General features: G+C 42.1%; 1 protein-coding gene and 1 long non-coding RNA gene across 6 annotated transcripts in view; one reads left to right on the top strand and one right to left on the bottom strand.

Annotated features, from left to right (window-relative positions):
• LOC144381919 (uncharacterized) overlaps positions 1-15,040 on the bottom strand; it is a 436,617-nt gene that overhangs the window by 319,371 nt on the left and 102,206 nt on the right. The window contains exon 2 of the long non-coding RNA XR_013448145.1: positions 13,846-13,880. This is a non-coding gene — a long non-coding RNA (uncharacterized LOC144381919). The remainder of the gene's footprint in view (positions 1-13,845; positions 13,881-15,040) is intronic.
• The window catches only part of AK4 (adenylate kinase 4), a 68,690-nt gene that overhangs the window by 6,214 nt on the left and 47,436 nt on the right, over positions 1-15,040 (top strand). The gene's annotated exons all lie outside the window — the stretch shown is intronic.

Genomic DNA, 15,040 nt, shown 5'->3' with positions numbered 1-15,040 from the left:
CAGAATGAGTTGGTTGTGAGGGGTGATGGAGAGAAAGCAGCCCACAATCAGTCCTAGAATTTTGGCCTGAGCACCTTAGGTGAATTTGCCTTAAGGGTTGAACTGGAGCATGCCTAACCAATCTGGTGTGAAACATTGGGTTACTTGCTGTTTAGTAATGATCTTACGAACGTCACTGTAGGTAAATCATGGGGCAAATATACTTTCCATGGCATAGGTTACTAGAAATAAAACGACGTACCAGAGTAGTTTTTAAACTGTAGAAGAAGAAGGGAATTTTAAACTTAGCTTACAAATATCCAAACTCTTGGTATAAAAGTTGATAATAGATTCTAATTTGTTCATGTACTTTTTTGCTTATTAAATGTTTTATGTCTAAGTATAGACATAGATATGCATACATTGATACATATGTATTTAAACTCTTTTCCTTGTTTTTCTGATTATAAAAATAGCATATGTAAGTTATCAGAGGTTTAGAAAACCAAGAAAAATAAATAAGACAAACACTTGTAATTCCACTAACTGGAAGGAAAAAATACTGTTAATACTTTTATATACAGTATATCCTCCCAGGCTGATTTTCAAGAATATACTAATGGGGCGCCTGGGTGGCTCAGTTGGTTAAGCGCCTGACTCTTGATTCGGCTCAGGTCATGATCTCAGGGTCATGAGATTGAGCCCCGTGTTGGCTCTGCACTGAGAGTGCAGCCTGCTTAAGATTTTCTCTCTTCCTCTCCCCCGTCTCCTCTACGCTGTCTGTCTCAAAAAAAAAAAAAAAAATACTATGTATTACTGTTTTGAAAATTGCTTGCTTTACTTTTACAGCATATCATTTAATATTTTCCAGTGCCATTACAGTCTGTTCTTTAATGTGAGTTTAATGCCCCTGTGCCATTTCAGTATAATTTTTACCCATCTTTGATTTTTCAAGAAGGTAATACATGTAGATGGTAAAATTTTCTTTTTTTCTAAAGATTTATTTATTTGAGAGAGTGCGCACACAAGCTGGTGGCGGGGGGTGGGGGGGAGGAATAGAGGGGGAGGGAGAGAATCCTCAAGCAGATGTCCCGCTGAGCATTGAGTCCAACGTGGAGCTGGATCCCAAGACCCTGAGATCATGACCTGAGCTGAGATCGAGTCAGACCCTTAACTGACTGAGCCATCCAGGCGCCCCGAGGGTAAAATTCTCAAATTAATACACTAGGAATGGTGTGGAAAGTCTCTTCCCCTTCCTTGACCCTCTTTCCCCAGTTACTCTGTACAGGGATACCTACTAGTTACTTTTCCTGGATGTTCATCCAGAGAATTTGCATACATATATATAGTATATATAGGCAAAGCAGTAGCCTCTTTTTTAAAAGGTACAAATTTATACTTTGTTTTTCACGTCTTTGTTTAAACTTACCAGTATAGCTTAGATGTTGGTTTCTACTAGCAGGTATCAGTGTACCTCATTCTTTTTTTTTTTTTTTTTTAAAGATTTTATTTATTTATTTGACAGAGAGAGAGATAGCGAGAGCAGGAACACAAGCACGGGGAGTGGGAGAGGGAGAAGCAGGCTTCCCGCCGAGCAGGTAGCCCGATGTGGGACTTGATCCCAGGACCCTGGGACCACGACCCAAGCCGAAGGCAGACACTTAACGACTGAGCCACCCAGGCGCCCAGTGTACCTCATTCTTTTGGAAAATTGCCACATACTCTTATTGTACAGCTGTACCATAGTTTTTCTAACCAGCTATTCTCTAGACATTTTGGTCTCACATTTAAAACTCATTGAGAACTCCATAGAGCCTTTGATATGGGTTATACTTACAGATATTAACTATATTAGAAGTTAAAACTGAGAGATTTAAAAAATATTTATGAACTCATTGAAAGTTACAATAATAAGCCCATTACTTATTAGCATATTTGTATGAAAAATAACTTTTCCAAAACAAAATCTGAGAAGAGTAATGTTGTTTTCACATATTCAGAAATCTCTTCAATGTCTTGCTTTGTAAAAGAAAGCTGGATTTTTTTTAAGCTTTATTTTGAGAGAGAGAGAGAGAGTGTGAGCGAGGGGGAGGGAGAGAATCTCAAGCAGACTCCCCACTGAGCGTGAGCCCCCACATGGGGCTCGATCTCACAACCCTGAGATCACAACCTGAGCTGAAACCAAGAGTCGGTTGCTCAATTGACTGAGCCACCCAGGTGTTCTGAAAGCTGGATTCTTATATCTGCTTCTTAATTCAGTTCATATGCTATGTTGTTTTGGTTAAAGTATTGAAAGAATATTTGGCTTCACACGGATGTGTAGTTAGAGAAAGAGGGAACTCACCCCTGAAAGAGTGGGTGTTCGTGGACCCTTGGGGTCCTTGGACCACACTTAGAGAACTGCTGATTTAACTAGTCTTCTGTTGATAGTATTTAGGTTACTTACAGTCTTTTTTTTAAAAGATTTTATTTATTTATTTGACAGAGAGAGTGAGAGAGCACAAGCAGGGGGAACAGTAGAGGGAGAGGGAGAAGCAGGCTCCTCGCTGAGCCAGGAGCCCGATGTGGGGCTCGATCCCAGGACCCTGGGATCATGACCTGAGCTGAAGGCAGACGCTTAACCATCTGAGCCACCCAGGCGCCCCTATTTACAGTCTTTTGGTATACAAAGCATGCTTCCCTGAACATCCTAGTAAATAGGTCTTTTCAACAGATGTGTAAGTACCAAGCAGTGTTGGCTTGTGGAATACAAAGAAGTGAGACTAGGTCTATTTCCTGAAGGAGCTTCTGAGTTGTTAGGTAGAGGCAGGCAAACCAGGAGAAAGTAATGGAGACTGAAAGATGTGCCTGTGTAGGTCCTGTAGCACATGGGGAAGTGTGGCCAACCCAGCACTGAGGAGGTGGTGGGATTAAGGAAGGCTTTCTAGAGATGACTGCTGAGCTGAGTTTTGACAGATGAGTCCAACTACCAGGTGAAGAGATGGGATGGTCATTGCCACCACATAACTGAACGCCTTCTAGAGCTTGTTTGTGGTCCACAAGAGATCATTGCTTTTGTGGCTTCATCACATCTTTTATGGTATCATTTTAGTCTTTATTCACCTCTTATTATACTGTCAAAGGAAAGGGTTTTTATACCTTCTCCATATTACCTTTTCCAGCTTTCATTACTTGGGCTTACCTTTAAGATACACACGCATGTAGCCACATCATAGTTTATGAAACTTTTAAACTTCTGGTTCAAACGTCCTAGAACTCAAGTGATGGCACCTGATCATGAAAGTAGTAAATTGGGTACCAGACTATTAACTACAAATCCACCCGTTATAACGGACATACTGAGTTGCCTAGTTCTCTTGAAATCTACCAAGTAAATTGTTAAATAGTATTGTATTAGGCTAGTGTGCTCTTTAACACTCTGTGTAATCCATGTTGTAAGAAGATTTAAGGACTTGGAAATTGTGTTTCTTAGTATTCTTTTACAGTGGGTCAGATAGCTTGACCATGTATTGTCTTTCAGCAAACTAGATTGTTTTTTTAAAGCATGAGCAGGTGGTAGAGGCTTTGAATTACTCTGTGCCTCTCCCCACCCCACCCTCCTCACTTTAGTGTTTAGTTCTCAAGTTGGCCTTTAAGACATGGTACAAAAGGTCTCATTTGTACAGTTTCATGATCACGAAGTGCAATTAGATGGCTGATGTTATATTTTAACAGTCTCATGTCCAAGTTCCAAGAGTTCTTGTACTAGTTAGACGACAGGCCTGGCAGCAAGCATCCCTTATTTAGCCGGAGAGGCTGATAGTATTGAAATAATGCAAAGTCACTCCTGCTCATCAAATTCCCAAGAGGCTAGAAATTAATTATTTTCTGTTCTTCAGCACTTTCTTATTGACCAGCAGCCTGTGACTTTGGCACTTCGTAATTCCTGTGACTCGGTCATCCTAACTAACGTTTGCAGTGGGTCAAGCATGTGCTCTCTTTGTATGGATTCGCCCACTACATTGCCCTCTAGTTTACACACAGATCCACAGAGCACTTGTTACTCCATCATTTTACAAATGAAGAAATGGCCTCAGAGAGGTTGCTTTACTAGCCTTAGGTCAAATAGCTAGTTAAATAGAGAAGCTAGTATTCAAACTTGGGACTCCATAGGTAGGGTTAAAGTTCCCATTAGGTCATGTAGGTACTCCAGTACCTAGTGAAATACCCCCTTCCTGCCTTATAAACAGCACGCTGGGTCAGCAGATTGCAGCTAGCTGTCCACAAGTACACCGAGATTCAGAAGGTTCTTTAAGGGTAGGCTAGAGGTATGTGGTTTGTTGTTGTTCTGTTCCTCAAACATTTTTATTTAAAATCTAAATAAGGAAACACTGACTTCCTCCCTCCCCCCAAAAGAACTCCAAAGGGTCTAAAATAGAAACTTGACGCAATTGTGAGGAGGTAGAAATTGCCTTTCAATGTAATTGTTAAGACTTCTGGAATAATACCTGAACCTGCTGTTTCATTAGTCATTTGGCAGATGTTTCTATGCCTGCATTAGGTATGAGTAGGCATGCAGAAGTACCCTTGAGGCACTTACTGACTTGGGTTCAAGTTCTAGGTTTCACATGATGTTCCCATGAGTCATGGTGGGATGTGTGTGTGGGTGAAGAGTTGAGGTCATCGACAAGGTGGGGAGGGTATTGTTTAGGTGTGCCTTTCTCCTGGAATGCCTTTCACACTTAATCTCTGTTTTCTTTTTAAGATTTTATTTATTTATTTGACAGAGAGAGCGAGAGAGGGAACACAAGCAGGGGGAGTGGGAGAGGGAGAAGCAGGCTTCCCGCCAAGCAGGGAGCCCGATGTGGGACTTGATCCCAGGACCCTGGGATCATGACCTGAGCCAAAGGCAGACGCTTAACGACTGAGCCACCCAGGCGCCCTAATCTCTCAGTTTTCAATTTCATTGCTTACATGAAGATTTTCCACAGCTGTTGCAGCTACACATCGTTTTCTTCCCTGAAATTTCTCTTATACCCGTCTGTACCTCTAATACGGCATTCATTATCACCTCCCTGTCAGGTGATCTATTTTGTAACATCAGTTATAGTCTCTCAGCACCTGAATAGTAAACTCCTTTATGTCAGTTCAGCTCAACAAATGTTTTGATAGCCTATTAAGGCAGGAGGGGAGATGTACTATAAACAAGGGAAAGATAATCAAGGTAACCTTATATACATTATGCCTTATATCCTGTATAAGTACTACCAAAAAATTACGGTAGTGCAGTGATGGAGAGTGACTGGGAAGACCATTTTAGCCTGTGAGGTCGGAGAAGGCCTCTCTGAGGAGATGATATTTAAGCTGAGCCCTGAGAAGGGGTAGGAGCCAGGTGTGTGAAGATTTGGGAGCAGACGGAACGGCACATGGAGAGACCTCATGAAGGGGTGAGCCTTTTTCATGGAGGATAGGAGGCAGGTGTTTCTGGAGCATTGTGAGTGAGGAGGAGATGGTAGAAGGGAAATTGCAAGGGTTGCATAGGCCTTGAGGCATGATCAGGAGTTTGGGCTTCCGGGGCAACTGGATGAGAAGTGACTGGGGTTTTGTTGTTATTGTTACTAGTTTTTATGTATAATAGCTCTACTGAGAGATAACTTGTATACAGGAACATTTCTCCTTATAAAGCATATAAACCAGTGGTTTTTTGTATACTTACAGAATCCTGCAATCATCACATCACCACTGTCTAATTGGAGAACATTTTCATTACCCCAGAAAGAAACCCTGCACCCATTAGTAGTGGCTCCCTTCTACCCCCCCACCCCAGCCCTTGGTAATCACTAATTTACTTTCTATTTGTATGGATTTGCCTTCTCTGGATATTTCATGTAAATGGGCTCATACAAGATGTGACTTTGTATCTGGCTTCTTTCACTAAGCACGTTTTCAAGATTAAACTGTGTTCAGCTGTGTAGTTATGCATCTACTTCATTTCTTTTTATTACCAGATAATATCCTATTGTATGGATATACCACATTTTGTTTCTTCATTAGTTGATGGACACTTGGGTTGTTAACTGCTATGAACATTAGTATGAAAGTTTTTTTTTTAAGATTTTATTTATTTATTTGAGAGAGAGAGCGAGCACATGAGAGAGGGGAGGGTCAGAGGGAGAAGCAGACTCCCCGCCGAGCAGGGAGCCGGATTCGGGACTCGATCCTGGGACTCCAGGATCGTGACTTGAGCCGAAGGCAGTTGCCCAACCAACTGAGCCACCCAGGCGCCCCAAGTATACAAGTTTTTGTGTGCATATATGTTTTCCTCTCTCTCGGGTATAGATACATACCTAGGAGTGGAGTTTCTGAATCACAAGGTAACACCATGTCTCACATCTCGAGGAACTGCCAGCAGTCGTCCAAAGCAGCTCAACCGTTTTATATTCGAACAGTGAATGAGGGTTCCCGTGTCTTTACATTATGTCTTTTCGATTTTCACCACCCTTCTGGGTGTGAAGTGGTATCTCATTGTGATTTTGATTTACATTTCCCTAAGGACTAATGATAGTGAACATCTTCTCATGTGCTCTTGACCATTTGTATATCTTTTTTGGAGAATGTCTATTCAGATCTTTTGCCCATTTGCAGGTGGGCTCATTTGTTCCTTCATTGTTGAGTTCTTTATGTATTCTGGATACAGGTCCCTTAATTAGATAATGATTTGCAGACATTTTCTTCCATTATCTGGGTTGTCTTTTTACCTTTCTTGATGTTATCCTTAGAAGCACACAAGTTTTGGAGCGCCTGGGTGGCTCAGTCATTAAGCGTCCACCTACGGCTCAGGTCATGATCCCAGGGTCCTGGGATCAAGCCCTGCATTGGGCTCCCTGCTCAGTGGGGAGCCTCCTTCTTCCACTCCCTCTGCTTGTGTTCCCTCTCTTGCTGTGTCTTTCTCTGTCAAATAAATAAATAAATAAAATCTTCAAAAAAATAAAAAGCACACAAGTTTTTAAATTTGATGAAGTCCAGTTTATCTGTTTTGTTTTTTTTTTCCCTTTGTTGCTTGGGGTTTTTGGTGTCATTGCCGCATCCAAGGTAAAGCCCTTGTTTTTAAATATGGGACTGACACTCTGATTCACATTTAAATAGATCATTCAGGCTATTTAGAAACTGGATTGGAGGGGCACCTGGGTGGCTCAGTCGTTAAGCGTCTGCCTTCGGCTCAGGTCATGATCCCAGGGTCCTGGGATCGAGCCCCGCATCGGGCTCCCTGCTCAGCGGGAAGCCTGCTTCTCCCTCTCCCACTCCCCCTGCTTGTGTTCCCTCTCTCACTGTGTCTCTCTCTGTCACATAAATAAAATCTTAAAAAAAAAAAAGAAACTGGATTGGAAGGTTCTAGAGTGAAAGTAGGAAAAACAGACTTTTAACTTCAGTAAGTACTTGTTAAATCAGTGTATTCCAATAGCATCCTGTTAATAGGAATAAAAAGTGGTCTCTACCTTTAAGGAATTGATAAGGTAAAACATACACCCAAATAATTGTTTTATATGGCAGATTATACTGAGTGCTATTAAAAAAAAGAATGAATTTTTTTTAAAATAGGAACACTGAAGTTACTTGTTATGAAGTTACTGAATTCTTTTTGTATCTCCAATGTCTCACATACAGTTAATGCTTAATAGTTGTTTGATATACTTCTGGATAAACAAATCAGTGAAAGCTGAGGGAGAGATGGCATTAGAACCGAGCCTTGAAGGATGGGCAGAAGTACTGGCAGGTAGAAAAGTGGGAGCAGGGTGTTATTGTTGGAGGGATCATCTCTGAGAGGAGGCGATTGAAATTAAGGGTGTTTTGATTGAAACCTAGAGGTGGAAGAATTATATAGGCATGGGAATTAGAATTGTCCTTTGGGGCTTACATATAATTCCAGATTGAGTTTATAAATAGGAAGGTGGTGGGGAGTTGGTGCCTTCCTCAAACTCCTTTAGTGGCACGATTGTTGTTTTTCATATCGAAGTGTGGTGTGGATCATAGTGGAGAGAAAGTGGAGCATACCTAAGATGGTGTCACAACAGTTTAGATCAGGTACAGGGTAGAAGTAATGGAAACGGGGGGATTTGGGAGAAGCTGAGCTCGTGACAGGAGCACCTAATAGGATTGATTGTCTGTACGTGCGAATGGTGGGAAGGGCAGAGCCAAAGGCAACCCTTTGAAGGGTTAACGAAGGAGGGCAGTCCAGGGTTGGGGATGATGACAAGTTTAACATACCTGCAGGAAGTTCCAGGTGGAAGTTCTCTAGTGGGTTTTGGCATAGTAAGTGATCGGCACCAGCAGTTGGCTGTGAGGCAGAGGAAATAAAGTTGGGCTTTGGAGTCGGTCATACCTGTGGCTCCACCTTACTGGCTTGGTCGACTTTGGGGGACGTTAATTAACTTGATTTGCTCCTTTGTAAGAACCCCCACTTCACAGGGCTATTGGGAGGATCAGAAGGGGTCATCTGTGTAAAATGTCTGGCAAGTAGGAAGGTTCTCTTTGGTTTGTTTCCTTCTTCCCTGGAGTCATAATACTTTGATTTCATTGAAAATCTTCCTCAGTAAATGTGGTGCTTTGAATGGAATCACTAGTATAATCCAGTGGGGTTTAGGCAATATATAGGGGGTGTGTGTGTATGTGTGTGTACATGTATGTGTGTGTACATGTATGTGTGCGTATGTGTACCCACTCAACCACGCAGCAGAAGCTACAAGAAGCTACAGTGAGTTTTTAAAAGACTCAGTTTTTATTTTATTTATTTTATTTAAAAGATTTTATTTACTTGAGAGAGAGAGAGAGCACAAGTGGGGTGAGGGGCAGAGGGAGAAGCAGACTCCCCCCTGAGCAGGGAGCCTGACATATGGGGCTCGATCCCGGGACTGTGGGATCATGACCCAAGCCAAAGGCAGATGCCCAGCTGACTGAGCCACCCAGGCACCCCAAAAACTCACTGTTTTTAAACTATTAATTGTGTCCTCCTCCTATTTTTTTTTTTTTTAACTTGTCTTGTTCCCATTCTTGCCCAAACAAAAATACTTACTTACACTAAAGTTATGTGTGTACCTCTTTTGGAAGACTCCCAAAATTGATTTTTAGAAATCCTGTCATCACTGGGCACACCTGGGTGCTGCTGATGCATTTGATTCAACTTTTGGTTTGCTTTGTTTTCCTAAATTCTAATTCAGCTGCTTCTGTATTTTTTCTTCTGCAGGATTTCTGTAGATCTTGGTAAGAATAGCCGATGTAGTTTGTGGGAGAATGATAAAATATTGATTGCATATATGAATACAGCTTCTTAATTTTCTTAAATGGTAACTATAAATACTGTCTCAGGACACCATTTAGTTTTTCCATGAGGGAGATTGATTTTTAACTTGCGTTATTTTGGTGGCTTAGTTTTAAAAAAAATCAAGAATCTAGCTTGGAATACAATGAAAGTGCAAGACCTCCTTCCCGTTGAGCTCAGAGTTTTGTTTTAGTTTTCTAGGGTTTTTAGGAACTAAACACTATGCATAACAATGAACGTGTTAAGTTTAATTATTTGTTCCATTTCTTAATGTCTTAGAATTGGAAGGGATTTGAGTCCTTCTGTCCAAGTGGCCATTCTGTGCTGGGTCCCTTCTACCGCAGCTGACAGCCAACTCACCTCCTCTGGAGGCAAGCTTTTTCATTGCTGGACAGGTCTAATTGTTGGAAGATTTTTTTCTTTATACTGAGATGAAAGCCAGTCCTTGAAACTGCCATCCATAAACTGTCGTCCACTTGTCCAACTTCAGTCTTTTGGTGTCACACACATTAAATCCACTAACTCTGCAGATAATTGAAAATAGTTGCTAGGAGCCACTTCCCTGACTGAGGTTGTCTTTTTCACCACCCTCAAAAGAATAGCCCTCGTTCCCTCAACCATTCTTCCCATGATAACTTTTCTAGGTTCTTTTCAGCCTGGTTTCATTGTGACCCTTTTAAACTGTGATGACCTCCATCACTACAACTGGCCAAATACGGTAGGACCATTGTAGCTGTCATGGCTGTACTTCTAAATTCTACTCTCTTACTAAATGAACACATTATTAGGGAGTATTTCTGAACATCGTCCTGCGATGCCCACTGTAGCTCAATTAGCCTTGTAAAGCCCACAGTATGTGAGGCTATCTCCGAACCTAAGCATAGACACTAGCTACTCTAGGCTACTCAAATCTGTACTCATGTCCTTTGAGTGAGAGGTCTGATCTTCTGTCTCCCCCTTGGTTCATTCTGAGGATTAGGATGGCTTAAAGTATTAGGGACAAATTAGAAAAATTCTGCGAGTTTGGTGGAACGACCACTTAGCCTAAATATTGTAGGACATCGATAAATGTGATGAACAAATCATAACTAAATTTGCCCAGGTTGTCATTAATTATAGTTTATTTGAATAGTTTTCATATATTATTTATTTCCTAAAATCCTAGGACTATATGATTTTATGCCAAATGCCTTTGTTGATGCAAAACCCTGAGAGGTGGTGTTTGTCTTTAAGAGTGTGGGCTCTGAGCTACATAGCTGGCTGGGTTTGGAATCTGACTTGGCGACCCTTGCTCCACAATCTTGGACAAAGTAGCTAACTTTTTGTGTTTACTCATTTATAAATGAGAGTAATGGTGGGGCTACCTCACAGGATTTCCTCGTGAGTATTAAGTTAATATGTGTTGGCAGGACTGAAGCTATGGTGAGGTGAGTGAAGCACTGTCCTCGAGTGAAAAATTTAAGGGGGTGCCCCAAAAATTCAGTAAGAGAAGTGGTAGTTTAATGCAACAAAAGGAACAAAATAAAAAATTTTTAAATAAAGACCAGACCTGACAGATTGAGGCAGGATTGAAATGGGTGAGAGTGAGTTGGATAAATGAGTTGGATTGATTTTCATGGTGGATTTTTTTTTTTGCACTAATTTTGATACTTTAAAATATGGCACTAAAATATTAGTTGTCTTGATTACCGGAGTTTGGTTTTTTGTTGCCCTCTTCAGTTGTTTTCCCCAAGGTGAGTGCCTCACCCATCTGATCCTAGTTGCAGGCCAGTGTGATATTTGTTGTTAATAGTTGATTGCAGTGATGTTAGTTTTGTAGAGGAAATGCATTTAAGAGCCTTATGGAAGAATTTTTTTTCCCCCCAGCTTAGATAATTCTGTTAGGTTGTCTCAGAATGCCAGTTCAAATCTCCCAGTGAAGGTCAGTTTTAGGTTTTGAATGTCATGTTACAAACACTGCTGGAGCTCAAACTCTGGAGAATAAAAAATGCGTGCACTTAGCTTATGTCTAGAGGAATCTAGCCAGGCCAAAAAGCATTGAAACATTGCATTTCCTTAATGGCCAGGATTGTGAAAGACAGCCACAGATGGTTGGCTGTGCCGTAGCTGGAACTGCTGTTAGGCGGCTCGAGATGTTCTAAGTGGCAGAAGCCAGGAACCCATTGCAGGGTGGGAAGTGGTGTTTCTAGAAGTTAAATTAAGAAGATAGAATCGTTCTGAAATCCTGTTTCTGCTCTAGTTTGCCTTTGGTTGTATAGACCTGATTATAAACATGTTTTGGAAATCTGTTTCATAGTTACTGGCCAGTGAAAGGCAAAAAGAAGTTGCAGGATCAATTTGTAAAGCTTTGTTCTTGACAGTTGAAGTGTTACGCAAGGCAAGGCAGCTGTATGTTAGGACATGATCCCTATTAAAGTGCCTGCCTGCTTGCTTGCTTGCTTTTTTCCTTCCTTCCTACCTTCCTTCCTTCCTTTTGTCTTTCTTCTTTTCTTTCTTTCTTTTTTTTTTTTTTAAGATTTTAGTTATTTATTTGACAGAGAGAGAGAGATAGTGAGAGCAGGAACACAAGCAGGGGGAGTGGGAGAGGGAGAAGCAGGTCTCCTGCCGAGCAGGGAGCCCGATGTGGGACTCGATTCCAGGACCCTGGGATCATGACCTGAGCCGACGGCAGACGCTTAATGACTAAGCCACCCAGGCGCCCCTGTCTTTTTTCTTTTTGATACAGATTCATCCCATGTTGCTTTTTACACAAAGTAGTAGTAGTTGCTCTTAAAAGGTCACATAAACTGGATCTGGCCAATATTTTGCATAAAATATGTGGAACTAAATAATAGTTTTTATTATTACGATAATAATAGTTTTGGTTATTATCATTATAGCAGTTATCCCTGGCTTTGGTTAGGTTTAAATTTATCTGAAGATTTTATCATTTTGATTTGAGTTTGCAAAGCAGTGGAATCCAGTGATATACTTGAGGAGGGGACGGAGTTTCAAACTTTATTTCAAGCCAGACATTGCTGCCTTGCTTGGCGGAGCCGCTCTGCCGCGGGAGTCTGGTCATTTTCAGAGGCGCCAGGTATCTTCTGGCTTTGCATAAAAAAAAAATAAAAAAAAAAGACTTAGAAAATTCTTGTCTCAAAAGAATGTATGTCACCTTTATGCCGATTCTTAGAGAACAGCTGTGGTAGCTGCTTTGTTGTCCTTTTCATTTGGCAGGTGGAGAAAGTGGGAAAGTTTTAAATTGAGTTCTAAAATTAGTATGTCTGGTGGAGCATTCACTTTCATGTATATGCTGCTTGGAATAATATGGTGAGCGGAAGAAGATGTAGAGACTTGACAGTAGACTCAGGGGTTGAAACCGAGCGGCCAGTACATTGGTGGCTGTTTGATTTATGAGGCAAACATCCTCAGATGTCTAGGAACTTATACTTGGAATAGAGGCAGCTGTGGGAGTCAGTCATCCTACACTGACAGTGATCCCTTGGTGTAATGGGCAGAGTTTACTGTTTCCTGTTGGGTAATTTACTGATGCAGGCTGGCAGGGTCCGAGGGTCCTTGACTTTGCGCAGGATGGAAATCAAGCACGAGCCCAGAGGAAGTGAGAGCAGAGTTTATTGAAGATACAGAGAGAGGGCAGATACAGACAGAGTGTCTGGGAGACTCAGAAAGGAGAGTCTTGTCTTTGCTTGCGGCCTGGGGGTTTTATTGAGGACGGAGGTCTGGTGTATGTGCCCTCTCAGGCATCCAGGAACTGGTCTCTATGCCCTGGAGCCAGAGGTCTTGGTGTCAAGGGGTCTGGAGGCCGTGGTCTTAGAAAACCTTCCATGACAGCCCCTTAGATGTTATCTATTGTGCTGGATGATTCCAAAGAAATCATTAACTGTTTGACCTTCATAAGGTTATCATCAGTACCATAAGCCGTGTGTAGGGAGAGGGTGCAGGTCCTAGCAAGAATAGAAGCAGGAAAATGAGCAAATTTTTTCATGAGGTCCCTTCAGGTTCTCTGTCTCATTACCAGCTCATATTTGGATTAGTTAGGCCCAAGATGACATGCAATGCTTTCTTCTCTTCCTCCTCGCTGTTTCTTTTCTGCTTCTGGGCCAGCTTGCACTCAGTTTTAAAGTGGTTTGTCAACCACAAATCCTGGTTGTTGGTGTTGCATCACGATGTGTGGCATGGGAGTGACTGCACTGCATGGGACAGGCATTCTCTCGCTGTGGGGGTGATCAGTAACACTGGGGCATGGTCCGTGGCGCTTGACTGGTCCTCCAGCATTATGCATTGAATCGGAAAGACCTGGGCCCTCACCACCTACTTGGTGGGCACACAGCACTCTACCATTTACAGTGCTGGCCACTCCCTTGTTACCTCTTTCTCAGATTTCCTGCTTCTCTAGGGATCTTCACCTCTGCTTTTCAGTCTTGTAAGGGCCACCCTTTTCTGTGTTCCTTTGTCCCCCGTTGGCCACTCCCAAAGGACCCCTTATATGAGGTGGTCGTTCTGTAGTTTTGGGCATGATGACTGGAGTCGGGCACAAGCAACTGTCATAAAACCTGTCAGCCAGTCTTCACCCCCCCCCCCCCCCCCCCCCCCCCCCCCCCCCCCGCTCTGCCTGCCCATCCTCTAGTTTAATTTGTTACTTTTTTGCTCTTTTCCTTTCTGGAGAATTGGTTTTTTTACTTACTTATTTATTTTTTAAACTCCCAGCTTTCAGTCCTCTGAACTTACTTACCCAGAACAGTTTCCCATTTCACTATCAACTCCCAAAATCAATCCCAGTCCCACCTTTGTTGAGCTAAAAACTTATTAAATTGTTTTCCCTGAACAAAGAACCTGGAACAAAGCATGCTTTAAAACTTTAGTGTGAATGTTTTTTTTAAATCTGATTTAAGGGCGCCTGGGTGGCTCAGTTGGTTAAGCGACTGCCTTCGGCTCAGGTCATGATCCTGGAGACCCAGGATCGAGTCCCGCATCGGGCTCCCTGCTCAGCAGGGAGTCTGCTTCTCCCTCTGACCCTCCCCCCTCTCATGTGCTCTCTCTCTCTCTCAAATAAATAAATAAAAAAAAAATCTTTAAAAAAAAAAAATCTGATTTAAAGTTTTAGATGGGAAGTTTCTTATTCCTCCTGTAGTAGCTCTAAGTGTTACTAAGACTTTAGTTTCCCTTTGCCTGGGACAGGCCCCCAAGTCAGGGTTTATTATTATTATTATTTTTTTGCTACATTTTATTTTGCTTTTTTTTCTTTTTAAAAAATCCCATCTTTATTTATTCAACTTAAAACTATTGAAGGAATCCTTTGCTCCCTGAGGCTTAGTTTAAGTCACTCAGCTGAACAAGACCTGCCCTTGAGGTGTTCTCCTTCTGAAGGGGAGGGTAGGTGGCTGAACAGAGGATTCAAGGGTGGGAGGAATTGGAAGAGACCAGTTGCTTGAGGAAGTGGAAGTGGGCTTTGGAGGCGGGGTGGGAAGCTGCGCATTTATTGGACCTGGGTTGAGTATGGGCTCTGGGATCCCACTTCCACGGGAAGCCAGCCCTCAAGTGGCTCAGTCACTTTGTAGCTCCATTTCTTCAACTGCAAACCAAGAATGATAATGGTACTGCCTCCGAATATTGTAAGAATTAAACGAGATAATGCATATATGGGATTAGAATAAGGTTTGGTCCAATATTTAATTTTTTAAAATGTGCCCTTTAGGCGCCTGGGTGGCTCAGTGGGTTGAGCGTCTGCCTTCGGCTCAGGTCATGAACCCAAGGTCCTGGGATGGA

The sequence above is a fragment of the Halichoerus grypus genome, chromosome 5, assembly GCF_964656455.1.
Source record: "Halichoerus grypus chromosome 5, mHalGry1.hap1.1, whole genome shotgun sequence".
Lineage (NCBI taxonomy): Eukaryota > Metazoa > Chordata > Mammalia > Carnivora > Phocidae > Halichoerus > Halichoerus grypus.
Note: the sequence above shows the minus strand (reverse complement) of the source record. Positions and strands in the feature narration are given on the sequence as shown.